A 7,268-nucleotide genomic window follows, 5' to 3' on the forward strand; every position below is an offset into this window, starting at 1 on the left:
GTCGCATCTGCTAACACTCTCAAGTATAATCGCTTACCTGTTTATGCACGGTGTTCCTGCCATATCTGTAAATAAACCTACCTGTTTGAGTTTTCCTTAGTTTTGGTAATTGCATCCAAGCCTGAGTGTGACAGTTTTGTTATTGTTACATGTGTGCAGCAACTCTCTCAAAATGCTTACTTAAAGGGAAATTGCTCTTCAAGTTATAATGCTCTTTAAGAGAGACCTTTGACATAATCTCTTGCTTTTTTTTTTTTTTTCTATTCTTTTTAAAATGCAGATATCAGCAGATTACCAATGTGGTGCAAATATAATGTGCGACCCTAAGTTTTATGCTTGGTGTAAGATTTTAATTTTCCTCTCTTATAAAATGATATTTTTGAAAGACCAACTCTTAATTGCCATTTCCATGGTATATTCACCCCTAGGATGTAGGCAAAACTGACTGTAAAAGACTCATCATTAGCCTTGTGCTTCAGGCAAACATATTTCCACAGAAAACAGATGGGCCTCTGTGGTGCTCTGGATCATTGAAAAAATAGTCATGCTTGCAAACTTAGATGTTTTCTTTATGGAAATGAACTTAAAAGCATGGAACAATGACAAACTTCAGAAGTTATGCCCACACTTCTGTCATGTGCACTTGCAGAAATGAAAAGCCAGAGAGAGAGACTGGTACTAAGAATTCTAATGCAGTGTCACATCGCACCGTTCTGCCAGCATGCTGTGAGGCCTTATGGTTCTTTCAGAGAGATTCATGCTGGTACTGTGGACGTGTCTGGTCAGGCTTGGCTGCACAGATGCAGGGAGGCAGTCGAGCTTCCTCTCCTTCCTCCTCCTCTAGTGACTCTCACCGAGACGTCTCCCTGTAAGGGTCTGTCAACTTTACCTGCCCTAGATATATTTACAGAGGCCTTTTTAATATTGCAGTATTTTTTTTTCCATATAGGCTTAGAGTGGATTTCTTCATTGTATTCAATGTGAAATAGAATGCTGTGTTATTATTCCTCACTCTCTGTGTTTATAGTTACTGAAGTCTTTAATTCATTTCCTCACTACACTCTGAATACTGAGAGCAGCTAATTCATGAGTATCTGTTTTGTAATCTCTTCCCTGCACCCTCTTGTAGATCTACAGCAGTGCAGTCATAGCTGTCACAGAGTAGTTGTATCCCCTCTAGCAGTGGTTCTCAACTTTTAGGCTCCAAGGCCTCCCTATATATATAAGAAAATAGCCCCTTCTATGCTGATTTGTACCTCTGGCATGTATGTTGTAATACAATAATTAAACTATAATACCAGTTTAATGTTGTACATCTTTATTTTAGTGGTATATTTTTTGCATTTTAATATAGATTATATTAATATACATATATATTACATGATATAAATTACTAAATTACAGAACACAATCAATCGTTTAAAACCTTTAAGGTACTTGCATAAAGTATTACAAAATGTATTTATTTATTTATTTACTCATTCAAGACTCGCTTTTCTAACAGATTAAATCCAAACCATTCAATTCTAGTGAATTTGAAAGTCAAATTTATTTATTTATTTTTAAAATCATATTACTTCAAAAAGCTTTAACTGATGATAACTAAATTCAAGCCACAAACAATACCAAATTAGAAGAGATGAGCACGCATTATTTTAGCAGAAAACAAGCTAACGTTATCGATCAAATCTGTGGTTAGTAAATTAGATCTGGAAAACGGAAAGTCCTCATTCAAGTAAATGATACAAATTCACAAACTATCACAGCGATAAGCACTAGCCTGGTAGTTACCTCTCCTTAGCTACAATGTTGTATTATGAGTAATCATCTGACTGACTGCAAGTCAAGGATTCAACAAGAAAAGTGTTACAATTAGCCGTCAAGTTTTCAATAATTCAAGTTATTTAAATGATAACATTCAATGAATAGGAACACCTATTTTCAGACGTATCTATCTCATCAGACATTGATTTATCAGGACAATTTTACAGCAAAACTTTACAACGGCTCGTTGCTTTGCCACAGTAAAGTTGTACTGATAAATAAAAGGGTCTAGCAACGCCCCTGGGTCAATTCACCTATTCCTCAGACCCTATCAGGATGTGCTGCCCTGCTACCCACTGAAACGTCCACTTTTGTGCAATGGATCCATGGTAAGCTTGTGGCAATTATATAAATGGATATTGGCATTTGGTTATGTATCTTCTTATGCCTTGCCATTACTGTTTAAGATAACAATAGCTATTTGCCACTCTCTCAGATATTAAGGGTATCATAGCTTATATTTAGCTATTGTCAGGTTTCCCAGGTATTTTTAAATGCCCTCACTGGGCATACATTGTTTGATAGGTCCCTAAAGTTGCCAGAGATGATGCACTCAGTCATCTGTGTATTTACAACCCCAAGAGCTGTTCAATCATTTAGATGCACGCGGTGTCAGCGAGTATACATCTCTCTTCTCTTTTTCTTTCTCTCTTTGTCTCTCTTCTCTTCTCTAATGTTTTTTTTTTTTTTTTTTGCTTTAAAGCTTGAGATATTATGTACTCTAACAATAAAGCAGAGTGACACTTGTAATTGAACTCTTTTTAAGAAAACCTTTAGGAGAACATAGGCGCAAACACTTACCATAATCAGGACTTTGGAAACTATTAAATAAGTTTCATAAAATTAAATTTTGGGGTGCCTTAATTCCATCAAATGCCCAAATTCAGTATGCATAAAATGTATAAATAGAACAAGACAAACAGAGGGAGCTTGCTTTGATTAAATTTAGCCTATTAGTGCCAGAAACAGCAAGAAGGCATTGCATTACTTGGATCTCTAAGCCCATATGGCCAGGAGCCAATCTCGCTGACGTGACATCATAGAGTCACAGCAGTGCGCAAGCTTTTGTGTCTGTTCTAGCTATACGTCTCCATGGCTTCATTGTCCTGTGCTATTATTTGAGTTCTCCCTGTAGGCTTTGGCTTTTTACCATTAAGCACTGCACAATGGAACCTGCTGTCAGGACCAGAAATGTCTTTTCTTTTTCTCTTTATTTGCATTGTTTATTCTGGGTCACATGCATAATCTCTTATTTATACCACAAATTGTGAATACCATGAAATCAACAAATGTGTTCAGTTTTTGGTTTGGTTTTACTGTGGATGGAGCTGTACAAGGTGAGAAAACAGCTCAGACTCTCCCTTGCCAATTAAAAACCTAGGGCCCAGTTTTAGGGTCCTGATGGACATACGGTTTACTCAGCATTGAGTAAGTGGATTAGTCACCTCCCCACTTGGAAAAGTAAAAGGAGGGAAATAGAAATCAGGCCATTAATCCTATTGTACGAGAAGAGGAGTGAAAGAGAGAGGAAGAAAGCACGAAAGAGCGCCTTTGTGTCTCCATCAGATAGAGAAGGTCAGCTTTTCAAGGAAAAAGTGCTGCACTTCACTGTCTCTGCCTATGAGTTACAGAGGATTGGGAATGCTTTTGATAACCAGAGAGAGTGAGAATAAGATTTCCATTATTATGCCTCTATGGGTGGTTCAATTATTTCTTCTCTCCAACAAAGTGTTTTTCAGATTCCCGCTTTCTTTCTGCTGCGATTCAACTACCACAGATGTCTTTCCCTTCGTTTGCGCTCTCGGTTTTCATAAACTTTCATAAAAGCAAAAATGTTCTCATGAGACATTTTCCATTGACAGAAATGCTGTATTTATTGTAATGTGGTGATATTGTCAATAATGAGATTAAAAAGAAACCATATTTATTATATGTATCAAAGCCATCATACTGACCTGCATCTCAACACTGTTAAAAGGATTTTTTTTTGTGTGTGATTTGCTCACCCTTGTTCTGAGCCCTACTTATTGAAAGTTCAGTGATAATCTTTCCCTTGAGTGATCTGCTAACCGCTGTGATTGGGTTTTTGAGTTGAACTCGAGAACCCAATCAGTCTGACTCATGGACAAATCATTCAGGCATACATTAATCCGGATACATTTGAAAAATTACTTCAAACTGCTTTCTGTCCACACTAGCGATTTTAAGGGTTTTCCAAAATGTACTCGTCCACACTGAAACGTCGGAAAATGCTAAAATCATCTTAATGTGCATGTGTTAAACATAAAGCTGAGATGAGACCGAGAGCCCAGACATAATAAAGCTCTAACACTATTTTTCTGCCACGATCATTTTATTAGCAAAATATTTCACCACTTACTGGTGTGTTCGAGTGAAACTCAATCACAATTCCATGTCTGGTCTAAAACTCTGAAACAATATTTTGCTGCAGGACAGAAATTGTGAGTACATTTTCGGTCATCTTTGCAGAAATGTAATATGAAGATTAAACAAATTAAAGGGTTAGTTCACCCAAAAATGAAAATTAGTCAGTAATTACTCAGTACACCATCGAGACCTAAATCACAATAAGTGTCGAATTCAATAGCTTACATACAGTGTCTTCCTCTGCTTATAAACAGACCGTTTTGCACTTCCGGCAATGTCGGGACGTCATCTTGTACAGTACATGGCGGTAATACTCCCCAAGGAGTGAGCAGCCAGTAACTAGTAGTAGTAGAAGAAGAACGCCGTAATCTCAGTTCTCGCGCATGCGTCCTGGCACTCCTGTGAACTCTCGTCAGAGGCCCACATTGAAGAACACTAATAGTTGGATAAAGTCGTTATTTTTTTTGTTTTTCCGCACAAAAAGTATTGTCGTCGCATGATAAACTTAATGTAGAGCCACTGTAGTCACTTGGACTATTTTAACGATGTTTTTAATAACTATTCTGGGCCGGCGAGTTTCGGTCCCTCTGAAAGCCTATGAAGGAGTGAGACAGCTGTCAGATTTCATCAAAAATATCTTAATTTGTGATCCGAAGATGAACGAAAGACTTACATGGTTGGAACAACATGAGGGTGAGTAATTACTGACAGAATTTTCATTTTTGGGTGAACTAACCCTTTAATCTTTAGCAACACTGAAAGTGAATTTAGCAGGCACATACAGGTATATCTATTTGTGACATTGCTAAATGTGTTACCGTTATCAAACACCTTCATTTTCACAGTCCACACTACAATGCGAAAACTGCAGTTTAAATTTTTCGCCAAAACAGCGTCTTCAAAAATCTTTTCTCAGGACAAAAACATGGCCTCAGTGTGGACGGAAGGCCAAAACGTAGAGAAAACCTTTGTTTTTTAAATGTAGTAGGCCTTTATCTGGATTAGTGTAGACATAGCATCAGACTCATTGTATGAAACACATCCACAATACAATTCATTGAAAAAATCCAATTCAACCTAAAATCTAATCAAGGAGAGTGAGAGTGGATGTCAAGATTTAGATTCAAGATGTGTTTCCCACACAAAGTCTGCCTCGAGTCGATTACGATATGGCGCTTTTGAAATCCCTTTTTAACTTGATAGCTCCATTCATTAATTGTATGGAAAGAGCAGTTCTGTTTTCAGAAGTTTCTCCTTTTGTATTCCACAAAGGAAAGTCATATTAGGTTTGGAATAACAGGAAAGTGAGACAAAATTATGACAAAATTATGGGGTGAATGTTCATTTAAGGTGAGAGTCTGGACTGAAGGAATCTGACTGTGATAAAACAAACTTTCATACACAACCATAAATGAAAAAAAGTTTTGCTTGGCAACTCTTTTAATGAACGTCTGTCATCCTCATATTGTGGATGTAAACATTTATGTAAATGCAAGTCACGGTGCACAGAATGATGCTGCATAACCATATCTAATTGTTCCATCTGTGTGTCTTTTTTATGGATGTTTAGAAGGAAATACACATATTTATCATACAATGTTGATCCACAGCCAGTGCTTTTTTTCCTATCCAGCCTGTTTTGAGACAACAAATTCCATAACTTAGTGATCATTTCAACTCAAATGTAATTATTAATCTGACAAATCCCACCTCTAAGACAATTTGATGGTTCGATTTGAAACTATTTGATGGAAAGACTGACCTAATCTTACATAGATTCTGATTTTATTGTATTGATACTTCTTTTTAGAATGTAAATATTGAAGCTAGTTGACAACAAATCCATTACATTCCTCAACAAAACAAAATGCCTTTAAAATGAATCTCTTTAAAATGAACTTCGAAAACAGGAAACACCTTTCTGTGTCTGTCAATATACTTTTTTCCTTTTGTCTGAGTTATGGATTAGGCCGCCATATAATCAACTGTCTGTATAGGTCACTCAATATTTTGTGAGTGATGTCCTCGCTCCAGCAGTGAAGCCGCTATCTCTAAACACATTCAGAATGTCTGAAAGCAATAAATGCCAACAGGCTTTTTATCATGTGATCGTTCACAACACCCTGTAGCACTTTACAGATTAGCTCTTTACAGGCAATTTGTCTTTTTGTCAGGGAATTTGCAGATGAATATTGTATACATAAATGTAGTTATATTTGACAGAATTGCACTGATGAAAGAGGTACGGGCCTAAACAGAATTTAAAGTATATATGTTGCGATACATTTGGACAAAATGAATTAAACATCACCTTTTTCTTTACACGCATGACCCATGTGTTTAACTTTTAATCTATCTTTGTTTAAATTATAATCCTGGATTTACTAGTCTTAACCCAAAATAGAAGTGATCAGTACTGTCTGGATGGCCTAGACTGTCTGTCTTGTCTCATTACTCCTGTTTTTTTTTTTTTTTTTTTTTTTTGTGCACAAATTAAACAGTTGTTGACATCAAACATATCACCAGTTGATAATTTTTGGCAAGGGGAAAAATAAAGACTGAAGCAAAAACGATCAGTATAAAAGTATATAAACAGAAATCTTTTAACATTTAATGTGCCATTTATTGTGGTTGTTGTCACTACTATTGTCCATTTTCTTTGGCAATCATCCTGTGACATCTCTTAATTTTTCCAATGGGGATTAGAGATCCCTGCTGAGGTAGATCTTAGTTTAAGCTGCATGATCACCAGCAAGACACTTTTACTAGATTTAATGTGGAATATCTGTCTGGTACTCTAATCTTTGTCTATGATAACAGCTTCACTCAATGTTATCTTTGATGTCCTTAATATTCTGTTAACATGCATAACATTCCTTGTTTACATCCCCATTTGGGGTCTGAGAGACAAACACAAACAACATCCTTAACATTGAAATATCAAGTTGATCCGCCATGACTTTTCCTAATCCTAGTTGATTATTCATAATATTTCTACTTGAAAATATGCATCCAATGTTCTCTGTGAAACATTTTACATTTCTTATGTCGGAGAA

Source organism: Rutilus rutilus (genome assembly GCF_951802725.1).
Source record: "Rutilus rutilus genome assembly, chromosome: 3".
Taxonomy (NCBI): domain Eukaryota; kingdom Metazoa; phylum Chordata; class Actinopteri; order Cypriniformes; family Leuciscidae; genus Rutilus; species Rutilus rutilus.